Here is a 14557-nt window from a genome sequence, read left to right as displayed (position 1 = left end):
CACGGCAGTTTTAACCAATGCCATAGAAAGAAAGCAAGAAGAGTCAATCTCTCTCTTTTTCTCTCTCCCTTTTGCCCCTCTGCCCCAGCTATAAGCTGTTAAAACTGTTCCAGTATTCATCTTAAGTAAGTGCCCTTCAGTGTTTCCTCAGTGAGCAGTGATTGATTGGTTTGGATTCATCAGAAACAACTTTGCGCAGAGGGTTTACATTATTGTACACGTGAGAGATAGCAGGTCTAAGTGTGGCAGCATAGATTCATACCTATAATGCAATGAGGAAAGTAAATCATAATTAAACAGTGAAACAATAATGAGCTTTTTTTCCCTCAGTGGTGTTAAAATTTTGCATATATTCATCATTGAATCCTCATGGTTGGTCCCACTGGTTTGTTTTCCACCCATGTGCTTTGGCTGATGAGAAATATGTTGGCTAGTGAGGGATTCTTTTGTATGTCTTGCTACTCCAGTTCAAAATCCAACTTTTTTTTCCTTTAGGCACTGGGATTTTGCACTCAGAGGGATTGGATAATACCCACTGTACAGAGAAAGCTGATAAAATCTCATTTTGGTGAAAGCTGCTGTGTAATCTCAGTAGAAAAGGACAGTGTAAAGACAAACTCAGCACACCATTGAAACCATCTTTGTGAAAGGCAGCCTGTTTTCATGTCAAACCATGGCTCAAATGAAGTGTACATAGGCTGCTCTTGGGTGGGAATTTGAGCAACTTGACCTAATGAAAGATGTTCTGGCCCACAGCAGGGGAAATGGACTAGTTGATTTTTAGAGGTTCCCTCCAACCCAAACCATTCAAGGATTCTATAATTCATGCTTAAGTGTTCAGCATTCATTCTGATTGTGAAATTCCACATCATTAGCTACTTGGATACTTGACTTGGGCCAGCATTTGGGAGGAGAGTTAGCTAGACAATGTACAAGTTGTGTTCTAGTCAGTTGTTGCAGCATCAGCTGAAAAGTTGTCTGGGGAAACTAGATGTCAATTCTGATTATTGCAAATGGTTTACACTTTTCATGCAGGTCTTTTCTTTGCACTTTTTCAGTGTTCTGTGTCATTTCGTCACATTTGCATAAAAACAAATACTTTGAAATCTCTTGTTACAGTGTTTCTGATGCACAGGAGCAATTTCTTGCAAATAAAATGCTCTGCTCTAGGCCAGTGCCCTGCAGTTGCTCCTTCACAAGTACAATTTTTTCTCAGATTGAGCCAAGAAGATTTCAGTAGCACACTGAGCCCCCAACACATGCACAACTTGTGCACTTGTCTTTTATGTATTCATAAGGGCCGCAGTAGATTTATACACTGACAAGATTTTAAAAAATGTTTGCTGTGCAGTGCTCATGGTCACAGTGGAGATGAGATATTGTCTGTGTTTTGGCTCTGCATTACACCTTAGTTAATGCTGCAGAATTTTATGTCAGTGGTAATTTCTCTCAGCAGATTAATTGTCCATCCTGCTGGCATGCCTTTGCTTGGACTCCTAACTCTTGTATAGTGATTCAGCCTTCATAAGCAGTGACTGACACCAGTCCCCAATGAACCTGCTTTTCCTCCCCCTGCAAGAATTGGTAGAGTTTCCTTTAAAGACTGATGTTAGAGGAAGGCATCTTTTCAAGACAAGAAACTATTTGAATTTCTGGCTACATGTTGGTTAAATAAGCATATGCCTAGGTCTGTCTTGCATTTGAAAAGTGGGATTTTGTCTCCATGTACTCAGAAAACATGAGTTGAAGTCACAAAAAGTTACTGAGTCTTTTTTTTTTTTAAATGAGGAATCTTTATATGTCCCTTCTTTTTTGACCTTCTGAGGCTATTGAGTATGTTCTTTGTTGCCTTTCTGCAACTATGAGGGAGAGAAACATCTTTTAAATGAAAGATACAATTCTTTATCTGAAGCTTTGAGAAAAGTAACAAATACCATTGGACTTTGTGATACCATAGTTAGACTTGCCAGTAGCAGCAGTAGTAGACATAGGAGAAGTGAGCAAAGGCTGGTTATGTTGGGCAGTGGAGGGCAGTACACACCTGAAGTTGGAAGGGCTACACTGTGCTATGGATTTATAAGCAGATAATTAAAACATTTCTTTTGCTGAGGATTATTTATAATTGCAACAGAACTCTGTTCTCTGCTGGTGGTGTTGGGCTTTAAAATTGCCTTCCCATCAGAGCTTTGAAATCTGTCTAGGGAAGACTTGTGGTAAATTTTGTAGACTTGCACAGGCTACATTCCTTTTCTCCCTCCTTTCTCCTCTTCCAACTCAAAACAGAGTTCGTGCACGTTCAGCTTCCATCCTGTCAGCAGCGACAGCTGCTTTGTGCCATGCTGACTCTGTATGTCTTTGGGAAGTTCTGCTTCAGGAGTTGTCTCTTCCGTTCCCAGGCATGAAAGCTTCTACTGTGGAGCTGGTGTAGTGTACAAGTCATTTTATTTTTAACTTCATTGAAATGCAGCTGGGACTAGGCAAGCATTCACTAAAAGATCTTGGAAATGGAAACATCTTTCTGTAACTGGTATAATGTGTCTTTCTAATTGAGAATTGGAGGCATCCATCTTGCTTTTTAAACATCCAATTCTTTATTGCTGCTGCTGTGAATTTCATTTGTACATCTCTTTCAACATATGGGCTGATAAACTGCATCCTGCTTAAAAATAGGATGGAGATTTATTTTTTTCATCGTGGTTGAATGTTGTTCAGGAGTGATTAGCTGTTGAACAGCACACGCTGGCTAGACTAAAAAAAGATCTGATGATCTTCTCTAACCATTCCAGGATTGCAGGTAAGCTCTGTGTACCAAAAAACCCCAACCCTCCGAAATCCCAAACATTGCACTTGGTGCTCAGTTTCACCTTCAGATGTCAGTTTGACAGCAAATGCTGCCTGGTTCTTTAAGTATGAAGACAATGCCACTAAATGAGGTAGGCTTAATTTCTAAACTTCATTGAAACGTTAAGATTAGTCCAGAGCTGATGCCCTTTCTGCAACCCAGTAAAATTGTTTGATTGGTAGTACATGGCTGTTAATTTGGGGGAAAGCATGTTCTACTATAGGACAGATGGATGCATGTCTCATAGAAGAGTGGGCCATTTTACGATTTACAGGTTGGGTTGTTCTGCAATAATGTGGGAATAATAACCCACAAAAATGAATTTATTTTTCTTTTGGTGTATCTTTGAGATAGGAATTTCTGTTTAAAGTCAACCACCAACATTTTAATTGAGCAGCTTTCAGGCATTTTTTTGATTATATAAAGAAAAAAGAGCTACAGTTATAGTAATACGCACTATAAAAGAAACAGAGGCAAATGATAAAATTTCATTGAGCTCTTCTGGTCAGGTTGATTAGACCTCTTCCATCAGATTATGATAATTCAAATGCAGTGGCTGTTTAAGATGATACTTGGCATGTGTAAAGCAACTGACACAAGAGGATACTAAACACACAGGCTCTTCATTAACAGATAAAACTCTCAAACTTTCTGGAGGAAAACATCATGGTAGTGGTCATAACCCTGATTAACCTTTCCACCAGCAATTAAATTGGTATATACATTTGCTGTGAATTCTTGCCTATCTTTGTGAGCCTTGCATACTGTTGAGCACTGTTCTTCTGATGCTGCAGATTTTATTCTTTGTAAATAGGAATTCTCCATTGACTGTAATGTAAATTGCAAGGGCATGTTTCATTGTGAAGAACAACTTATGAAAATATCTGTCAGAAATAATTACAGTTGATCCTGCTGTCGGGCAGGAATATAGATTGGATAATTTACTGGTGTCTTCCTCAGCAGTGTTTTTTATAGCACTGTTACCAGGAATATCAGAATTTAACTCAAATAGTGGTAAAATCACTTGTAAGGGGGGAAAAAAGGAAAGGAAATGTTATTAATCTTCTACTCTTGACTCTGCACAGTGGTTTGTGGCATGGGCTTACTGGTGCATGACTGTGTAGATAGCAGACTATGATCATGGATACAGTACGGTTTTTTGAAGGTGCGGAGGCTCTTGAATGTACAAATCCTGTTTGTTCACTGTCATCTAAGGGTGTCTTAAAGGTCTCAAACAGCTGTTTGCTCTTTTTGAAGTTTGTATCTTAAATCAGATGTGGCACACAGTACAAGCCTTTGTAGGAACCTAAGGACACCTGGAGGTAAATATGCCCTGTGATGCTCTGAAGTGTGTATTTTGCCAAGTTGCCCATGAAAGTGACATTTAAGCATCTCGTAGAATGAGTAAAAGGGAGAAGCTGCAAGGCTATTGATTGCCCTTGTCCTCCCTCCCCCATTCTATAGATTATGAGACCTGCTAGTTGTTCAGGACAGCAAGGCAAAAGAGAAAGATGGAAATGTATAGTTGGCAGGTAGGTTGGTAAACAACTCTTGTAATGGCATGAGTTTGGTAGAAATTGAAGTGTCAGTATTATTCTTAAAGAGTGGACAGTAATATATCTTTCTAATGTACCCTCTCCTCACTGATATGCAGCTGACAAGATTTTATTGATTTTCTCCCTTAAATTTCTGCTCCTGATTACTTCAACACTGATGTTTTGGGGGTTTTAATTTACTTTTCCTCAGAAAGTTTCTTTATTTCTCCAGATCAGGAGCTGTCCTTTTCATGTAAGCCTTTGAGTCTGTGCAGAAAGAAGATCCAGGATGTGGACTCCTTAAACTTGTCTAATGGCACATTTAAGGAATAAAGCATTTCTTGTTTATTTGCCTTTCAGAGAGTTCTCTATACCTAAAGGTCCATAGCAACAGAACTGCTCTCTGCCTCTGACAGGTATTGCAGTCTCTGACTATCACAAGGCATCATAGTCACCTCCAGGCTTTTTTAATCCAACAGACTATGGCAGTGCATGAAAGGACTGACCTTAGAAAAGCTGCAGAGGGTTTAAAAAAACCCAGCTACTCTAATGAGGGAAAATGCACCACTCAGTATCTGTGCTGTTTTAGCTTGGAGCATGGTAAAATAGAGCAAACAGTCCCAAAATGAGCTAACTGTCCCAACTCAGATGAGCTCAGGCTTCCTTAACCCTGCCTGTCTTTAACTCCTTTGACAGCTGTCTTCCACTGGGACAGAGGTGAAACTTCGACAGACCGCATTTGTTGAGCAGTGGTCCCCAGATTTGCAGCTCTCCCCAGGAAGACCTCAGAACAATTACAAGTGTGTCACCTGGACAAAATGTAAAACTTCGCTGTCAGACTATCCTATCCCTGGTAAGGCATCTAAGGCCACCTAATTACTGATGAAAACAAGCTTAATAAAAAGGAAAATGCCTGTAAAAGAGGGGGACTACTAGGAGATGTTATGTGTTTGTGAAGTGTTTGTGTTACTCTGTGACGAGCATACTGTAAAAATTGCATGCAAAGTAATAGGAAGAAAACTAGTGCAGGAAAATAAACACTTTCTAAAGGTGTTCTGTTTGTTGTTTTTAGGCATTGTTTTTTGTGTGTCTCCTCTGAGGGAGAACTGGTTGTGACCATAGATTCATTTATGAAAAATGCCTCTGTGTGTATGACAGAGCAGGTTTTGATTTGACCAGTCAATGAATCCTGGAAGGAATACTGAATGAAAACAAGTTATAGATGATAGCTCTAAGCCTGGACAGCATGGGGAGGTAGACCTGACCTATTTAGCTGCATATCTTACAGTGAAGTTTCACCACTAAATCTAATTCTAATAATATTTCCCTTTTGTAAGAATGACTGTGCAGCTGTGGATCCTATGCAAAGCCTTATGCACATATTTACCTCTGTGGTCTAGAGAATATTGCACATCCTCATAGTCCCTTTAAGCCTGTATTTAAATTTTTTCCAAAATCAAGATCTCAGTACACTTGTAATATTCTCTGTGTAGTATGGATGTGTAATATTAGCTAGAATAATAGTGTAACTGTTACTATAAAAGATGAGTTAGCAGTACCCAGTACAATGTGACTGTTCTTAGTTCATCTTTGAGTGCCCATACATTAATAAAAGATGATTAATTGTTATAATGCGCTAAAACACTAAGAAGGACTAAAGATAGTTCTGAATGACATTCTGTGTTAAATTAATTTGCTAAGCAAAGCTGAGAACAGCTGCAGAAAATCACAAAGCATTCTTGTGTCTTTTGTAGCCTACTTTTTTTTTTTTTTCACTTGGTGAGTGGTTTACTTAGTTTAACTCGGTTTTTTTCTTAGTGGTCCTTTTGCTTTGATAAACACAGTCAATTAAATTAATGATAGGATGTGTCTGGGTAAACTCAGTTTCCTAGGAACTGATACTACTGGAGATACAACTGTTGGCTGCATGTTAAGTCAATGCATGGGAAATTGGAATAAATGAGGCTTTTAATGTTTGGACTTAAAGCTCTTTTCCAACCTTAATGATTCCATGAGTCTGTTTCCATTTCTGGGTCCCCAGTATATCATGCTAAGATTATCTGCCACTAAGCAAAGCTTGGCTGTTGCTGGAGAGGAGGTGCTGCTGCTGCTCCAGCTGTTCTGCCTGGCATCACTCTCAGGTCAGCCTGGGAATACTGGTGCAGCACCTGTACCAGGAGTAATTTTGATGGGAACAGCATTGTCATGATAATGTTCAGGTCTGTCTGTACCTGTCTATGAGATGTTAGAGAAGAGACAGAACTACTCATGAATCTGTGTTGTGGAAGAGTTGATGGCAACTCAAAATGCAAAACAGACCCAAGCTGTGCTTATTAAGACTTCTGTGTTCTGACTTGATTAGTACAAGAAAAAGCCTTTGTTCCCTTTTCACTTTGTGTCTAGTGAAACCTTGCTCAGTACCAGGGTTCTCTAACATTCCCAGCAGCAAAACAACAGCAAGAAGTCACTGAAATGGTGGAGGTGGCCGTTTATGGCTGAAAGAAGGAAAGAGGATCTAGGCTGAAGCATGCAGGCTCCATGCCTCCCCAGAAGTAATTTCTTGTACATTTTTGGTAGTTTCTATGTACTTAATAGAAAACAAAATTAGTCATCTTCTCTGAGACCAGTCTCTGTTGGCTAGATGTACAGGGCTTACATCTCCAAGGAAGTCAGTATTTACATAGCTTAGGTGTAAAAAACCACTGAGGTTCTCACCATACCTGACTCAGAATGTTTTACAGTGTGCAGAAGCTGTCCAAATTCTTTATGCCCTAAATCTGAGGATAAACAGCACACTTCAGCACAGGAACATTTTCAATATGCTATATTGGATACTGAAATCCTATCATTCACAAAATGTATTTATTTCACATATCTAGTCTGCTAAACCTGTTCCATTCAGTTCAGAAGTTTTGGTGTTTCTTGAGACACAATTCACATAGTCAGAATGTAACAATATTCTTGAATCTTCTTTTTTTCAAAGATAGTATCCGGCTGTAAATTACAAAGATATGCTACCTGCAGGTAAAATGTTGCTGTAAATGAGAAAGCCTGAGAGGAAACTGAAATCAAACACAGTTTTTGGGTAGGATTGAGGTAGGATCAGTTGCAACTCAGAGTAATCTGCTGAAATTATTCCCTCTTGTTCTTTCAAATAGTGTTTCATTTAAATTACATAGCATAGGGTACTGAGCCCCTGTACGAGCAAAGTAAAGGCAGCTGGCACAAGGGATTAATAGTGATGCTTCTTTATTGCAGAGGTTTGGCCCTGTAATTTAGATAAACAGGCCAGAATCATGAGAACAGGGCAGCATTTTCCCTGCTGTTGTGTTGAGGTCAATAAGTGGCATTTCAGCTGATTGGGTTTCAGTTTTGGAAAGTGTCTGAACAGTTTTGTTTATATTGTGTATAATGCACATATCTATGTATATTTGTGGTAAATCAATAATGGTATAAAATGCCTGCCTTCAGTTTTCACCTCTTTTGTGTAAATCAGGGATGAAATGTTTCTATAACATTGTGTCTCACCAGATGTCTCTACTGCAGTGAATTTGTTGGACTCATTAAATATCGTAGAGGACAAGATGCCCATAAATTAACTCAAATGAATTAATGAACAGTTAAATGACTAAAAATATGGTTTTCTCTGTATTTCTTGCTCCTGATTAATGACACTTCTGAAAGTTATTTGAAGTTGAAGGATGAACAGACAATCTTTATTCCATTAGCGGATAAAAAAAAAAGCTAAAACTTTCAGCCTGCTTAGCAATGTCTAGAAAAATGCCAGAGTTTACCCTGAGATGCTGCAGGACAGGAGCTGTCTCAGCCTGTTCAGTTCACAGTGCATTGACAGTCACCTACAGGTACCCTTCACTGGAATTGCCGTGGTTCAATGTGGCACCTTTCAGATGTGCTCTACTGTAAGGCAGGATGGCTGAAACTGCACTGGTGCAACTCGCAAAAGGCTTTGTTAGGTAACAAATGGCAGCTGAATATAAAGTTTGGAAAATACAATGATAGTTAACCAGATTTCAAGCATTTTATGGTAACCAGTCTGGCCGGTTCTTATTTATTGTTGTAAGTATCCTGAAGTGTTATTATATTAAGATCTTTTTATAATGCAAATGGATCTAAGAAAAGTTGAATTTTTCTTCAGTGGATGTATTACTGCTGTATAAAGCTGTGACATAGATTTAGAACTCTACTTTTAAGTAGATTTATTTGTGGTCGTCAGCTCGGGCCAGCAAAAGCCAGAAGACCCTTTTAGCATTAGCCCCAACTAAAACCTAAACAAAATCCTCAGACAGCAAACAAAAGACAAAGAAAATATATACAAAGAAAATATCTTGTGAAAGTAGGATCTGCTTTGATAAAAAAGGCATTTTAGAAGATTGTTATTCAAGCAGATGGGCTATTGAGATTAAAAAATAAAATACAAAAAATACAGTATTAATAAACACCTTCTTGTGAGGTCAGAATCTAGTGTAAGATTTTATCTTTTCTTTGTTTTTAAGGCTCCAACTTGTGTATTGGTGGTTGTAGATACTTGAATTACACAAAATCTAAGCCTTCTTCTTTGTCATGCCCTGAAGAACAGAGTATTGAGGACAAAGAGGATCAGGGGAGACACAGAATGATTGATAGAAAGTCTTTGTACTCATGAAGAGAGGTAGGAGCGTGATTACTTTGATAGCCACACTTACAAGGCTTTAAAGGCTCATTCTGCTTCAGAAATGTCATGTTCCTTTTCCTGTATCCCATCATCATTCACAAATTTCTGCCCAGCCTAAGTTAAAACTCCCTGTCATTCAAAAGAACATGGAATCTGTTATTCATGTACCCGTTTGATTTCACACCAAGACCCAGAAATGTGCTCTAGGAAAAAAAACCAGGGAAAAAAGATTGTAAAAATACAAGATTTCACAGAGAAACATATAAGTTTATTCATCTGCTCATTTCTACTCCAGTATGTTTGGATTCAAAAATGAAATGCAAAAAAAGAAAGCACTTGGGTATGCAAGCAAAATTGGATTTTGTTCCTTTGTTTCTGTTAAGTCTTCCTTAGCTTTTATTTTGTTTAGGAATTTGACCTTTCTTATTTATGTTAATTTTCAGTAGGTGGATTAAGGCCAGGTGTCCAAGCCCCTATTCCTGACTGAGTGAACTTATCATTTATTTTCTAGTGCCTTTGTTTTATTATCTGTCAAACATGTGTGGAGGAACTCCTGAGGTCTTTAAAAAAGATCCTATTTCTGTAGAACATCTAGGTCCTACTTTTACATGGTACACTGTACTTGGAAGAGGGAAGAGTTCTAAAATGTGTGGTTTTGTCACCAGGTTTGCAGTGAACACTCAATTACCTTGGAAATACATTTACTATGCACATTATTGCAAGGGATTTATGTAGCATAGGGTGTAAAAATTATCCTGTAGTCTAAAGGAGGCTGGAAACCATGTGAAGAAAACTTCTTGTCTAAATTCAGCTATTTTTCATGGATAGTGAGTCACTTTTGTGCGGAGTAGCTTCATGGCATTCATTGCATGTTGCAGTAGCTCATGCTACCATTTTGAAATGAAGAGGAATCAATCAGCTGACTCACAGTGGGATAATTCCTTGCAGGTGATGTCAGGTCAGTTGGATTTAAGGTGATTTATCTCATATTTAGTGTCTACGGGAGCTGGAAATTATATCGGAAAACACTTAGGGTCAGTCATATCTGATTCTCTGAGCATCTGCTCTTGTTTAGGAAGCAGGCTCAAACTAACTTGTGATACAGGGAATTAGTGTCTTTCAGCGCAGTGTTTTCAGCTTGGCACTGAAAAGCAGGCAGCAGAGCTGGCTGGTTATGCTTTCTGGATATGTGGCCTTTGAGAGGTTCAAGAGAACAAAGGAATGTATTAATATATTTTATATATTCATATATTTTATATGTACATGTTTTTCGTAATATTTCATATATGTTTAGAAGTCTAGAAGGTAGCAACAGAGTTAAAGTAAGCAAGGTGCTGTAGCTTCTGCCTAGTTCAGGAGAGTTTATGTTTGTAGTTGAAGTGTGAAAGTGCTAGAAGTGACTCCAGCAACTCTTACATCTGCTGGTCTGTTGCTCGCTCAAACTACAGTTGCCTTCTTGTGGTGCATATCCCCTGCCTGCTGCAAGAAAAGAGCTAAAATTGGGATTTTAGTGGCCAACAGATGTTTCAGAGACAGAAAACGATCCCCTGCTGAGCTCTTGATTAAGGCTGCCACCAAAACCAAAAACCCATGGTAAAGCCTTGAAACCTTAATCCCAAACTCTAGAGCTCTGGCATATGACCGAGTTCTACATTTTTTTCATTCATGTTTACATTTCTAGTTCAGAACAGTGAATGCCAGTGCTCCAGTGGGATTGTGCAAGGGTCCTGTTATGCTTTATGAGCATCGCCCTCCACTGAGGCTAATGCAAAGCTGCACTGTCCCCATGGGAGCTCTAGGAAGCATTTATGCCTTGGGCACACACACTAAATGGTTGAGATTTTCCTAGAACAAAAAGGGCATTTGGATTTATATCTCCCTTAAGAGCTTTCTCTTCTTCAGATGATCATGAGCATTATGAACACATGTAAGGGGTGTGATTATTATTGCTACTGATCTGATAGCTTGTGTGCACGAAGATTTGCAGAATGTGCAGTGTTTATAGTTTTCAAGCTTGTAGTCTAACTCAGATGGGTATCAGGCAGATAGGTTAATGATTTATAGGGAATAGAATTAATCAAGTGTGAAAGGCTGGACAAAATGAAGAGTATTTATCTTGCTGTTTTCTTGTGAGCCTAAAGAAAGCTTGGCACTATGGACATCAGAAGGTTTCTAGCTGTGGAGAAGCTCTGGTAGTTGAGTCACAGGTGAAAAAGAAGCCAAAAACATTAGAAGAGCAAGCTATGGATTGTAACATTTTAAAAATTACATAAGAAGGTGCTAAAAGGAAGAGCTTGCACTTATATTTAGGGACTCAAAAGTAGGATAAGGTTGTGTTCTTGCACTTCTTAAATTTTTTGGTAAAAGTATTCATGTAAAATACATGTTTACCCTTTTCATGTGAATGTATTGCTTTGTGATACTCATCGCGTGTACTCCAGTCCAAATTGTTTCAAACTAATACATAGGTTTGTCATTTCAGTTTTCCTTGGGTCTTTCTTTCCCTGGTGACTCCTTGCATTACTCACCACAGAGTTCTGGTGGCAAAGACTGTCTCAAGGATGCTCAGCTTGTTCTTTCTGTGGTATACTTCAACTTTTCAATGGTAGTATTTTGGGGGCGAGAAGTCCTCAGTCTATCTGGTGTACCCAGGTCAATTAAGCTTGTTCCCTTATTATCCTTAGCTCCCATGGCTTACTGGGTCAGACACTCATCTTTGTTGCTGTTCTCCCCTTTTCCCAGCTCTGAGGGGATCTGGGACACAAAAAAGAATACAGTTTTTAATATTTCACATTTGAATTACATTCAGCACCTGTAAAAATCTTGATTTCATATGACTTCTTGGACCTTGCATGTTTGTGCAGATTTTAAAAGCCTTTTATCCCTGTCTCTGAACACTGGTTCCTCAGCAGAGTCAAATATTTCTGAGAACTTTCCTCAGCAACCTGAGAATAGGAGAGGCAGAGTCCCCTGTTTGTCTAAAATGTCTGTGCTTCAGCTCTGCTTTAATCAGTTACAGCATTTCTGTGTAACCTGAGGGCACCCATGCTTTTAAGTGGTGCTGTGGGCCTCTGCCTGCAAAAATCAATTCCAAATTGTTGTTTACCCATAGCAGGGAGACTTTCCCTGCAGTCAGAAAGAAGTATGAGCTAGTGTCTCTGTATCTTAGTGGCAATGAGGAGGGAGGAGTTATGAAATAGCCTGTTTTGGTTTCTGCTTTTTCTTTTCCCAAAGGGTTTGCCTAGAAAATTGCAGACTTTGCCTCTTTGGCTCCTTTTTTTCTTACCAAAGAAATTCCTATCCCCTGACTTTATCAAAGTCACTTTGTTCCAATGCTACAGGACAAAGAGAACCAAAGAAAAGAAATTACTTTCTTGTGATGATTACCTTTTGTGTTTTAACATGCTTTTCCTTGGTTTACTTTTATATAAAAACCTAAAAAGAACATGATTTGGTTTTGATCACTCCTTACCTGTCCAGTCTAAGTTCACAAAACTGTAAATTTTTTCTTAATGTGTGAGTTTGCAGTTACCATTGTAAGAGGAAACTAACAGTAGCCTTCATGATTCTGTATTTTTGCATTAATCATCTACTCTATTTCTGGTTTTGCATATAGAAAAACAAATGGCACTTGCAGCAACACCCCTTGGCAGCAGCAGCAATGCTTTCTTTAAATAGTTCATCTGCCGTTGTTTTGTGAGCCTCTGAAACTTTAACCGTATTCAATGGATAAATAATTATCGTTGTTATTCCTTATGCTTTGGAGAACTTTTACCCAGCATTAACTACAGCTGGACTGGAACAAGGAAACACCCACTTTTGCTGGGTCTGTATCTGCCTAAATCACAGGTGTGTTTCTTTCTTTAGCCATTCTACACTAGCATGATACATTCTAAACAGCAGCAGCATAGGTGTATGGCTACAATCGAGCAGCAGGCAAGCTGTTCTTTTCTCTCTTGCATCATGTTATTAGTTGTTGATCATCAGAAACACAAGGCATTTTCTTGCTCCATTAAGAATTTTTTTTTCTTATGTATTTAGGGTTTTAATCAAAAGAAGCCAGAAAGTATCAAAATATTTTCTGTGTTTTGTAAAACAATATCTAACTGCCATTTGATATTAACAGCTTGCAGAGATTTTGCAGTAAGTCCTGCTTGCATCCTGGAGACGAGTTGTTCTAACAGTGTTTTGTTATGGGAGTAATTAAAATTTGCAAATGTTAAAGCTGAGAAGGGGGAAAGGCTTTTCAGAAGCAAATGGATCTGTATTTTAGCTGTTTGAGAAATAAGCTGGTTTGTAGCTGCAGACTTTACTGTGTAATCTGCTCATGGCCACAGCCTTGCACTCCAGAACTAAGCCTCTTACATTTTTTAGAGTAATAGTGGTTTTGGTTGTGCGGCTACTGTATTAATATGTAAATACAAACCAGGGCAGGGACTGAGCACCCTAACTTTGCAAACAACTGAAGCAACTGTCCCTGGTTTTGGTTACAAAATTTGGATTATAGCTGTCCTAAAGTCCCTTCCAATGTGAGTGATTTTTTGGCTGTGTTCCTGAATAACTGCGAGGTGTGAATTAGCTGGCTCAGTTCAGTGGCCAATTACAGAGTCCTTTCAAAGCTGTGATGATGAATACAGATGTTGCAGCTGAGCAAGTTATTCCACAGTCCTGAACAGCTTTTCATATCTCCATCATGCATACTTTGCTATAGGAAAGATGAGCATTGGTAGAATGTAATATAATTTTTATCAAATAAGTAAAAGCATGGCTAAATACTATTTTGGTTGCATAATTTTTTCTCTCAAGGGACCAAACCCATCAGTTTTTCCCCTAAATTGAATGAAGCAGTTACAGAAATTGCTGTTTACTACAGTGCCACATAATGGAGGTACTCTGAAACAGGATCTATGACAGGATCTAAGTGCCCTGACCTTTCATACATTTTTCCCAAAGTTAGAATTTTGCTTTTGACTGGAATATTCATTGTTTTTACATGCACCCTTCATTAATGGGGTGGTTAACGTGTAACAGAGCAGCCTTGTAAGAATGAGATCCAATGGCATACAGTTCAACTAATCAGAAACTATTCAAACATAAAATATATAATTTATTCAGATCTATTAATTTTCTTGATTCTGCTTGATGCAGACAATAATCAAGTATTTTTCTCTATGTATTCCAGAAAATATAGGTCATTTTCGCCAGCCATAAAATGCCAGGGACATGTGTATTGAAGGCAAATGTAACTGAATTTGAATTAGGTTTGGATGTTGACTTGGGAGTGTATTAAAAATAGTTTTGATATGATTCAGTACATACCTTCAGGCAGCTTTGCCACTGACATTTATCTAAGGAACAGCTTTATATTGATTTTATTTTTTTAATAGAGAAAAACAAATTTCCGAGAGGGCAGAATTTTTCATTCAGTTGTGCTGAGATAGTTACCTCAATTTTTTATCTTTTTCTTTTTTCCTCAGAAAGAGAAAGCAGATTAAATCAAGTGCCACA

General features: G+C 38.4%; 1 protein-coding gene across 8 annotated transcripts in view; it reads left to right on the top strand.

The window, feature by feature from the left end:
- MAPK10 (mitogen-activated protein kinase 10) overlaps positions 1 to 14557 on the top strand; it is a 150636-nt gene that overhangs the window by 46569 nt on the left and 89510 nt on the right. For 2 of the 8 annotated variants that reach the window (XM_008641284.2, XM_017744187.1), the window contains one exon: positions 5074 to 5230. The exons of 5 other annotated variants lie outside the window; for them this stretch is intronic. The gene's annotated coding sequence lies outside the window, so the exon portion shown is untranslated. Of the gene's footprint in view, positions 1 to 5073; positions 5231 to 14557 lie in introns of those variants that run through there. One more of the 8 variants, XM_017744191.1, reaches the window with a different exon arrangement.

The sequence above is a fragment of the Corvus brachyrhynchos genome, unplaced genomic scaffold (genome assembly GCF_000691975.1).
Source record: "Corvus brachyrhynchos isolate BGI_N302 unplaced genomic scaffold, ASM69197v1 scaffold229, whole genome shotgun sequence".
Lineage (NCBI taxonomy): Eukaryota > Metazoa > Chordata > Aves > Passeriformes > Corvidae > Corvus > Corvus brachyrhynchos.
Note: the sequence above shows the minus strand (reverse complement) of the source record. Positions and strands in the feature narration are given on the sequence as shown.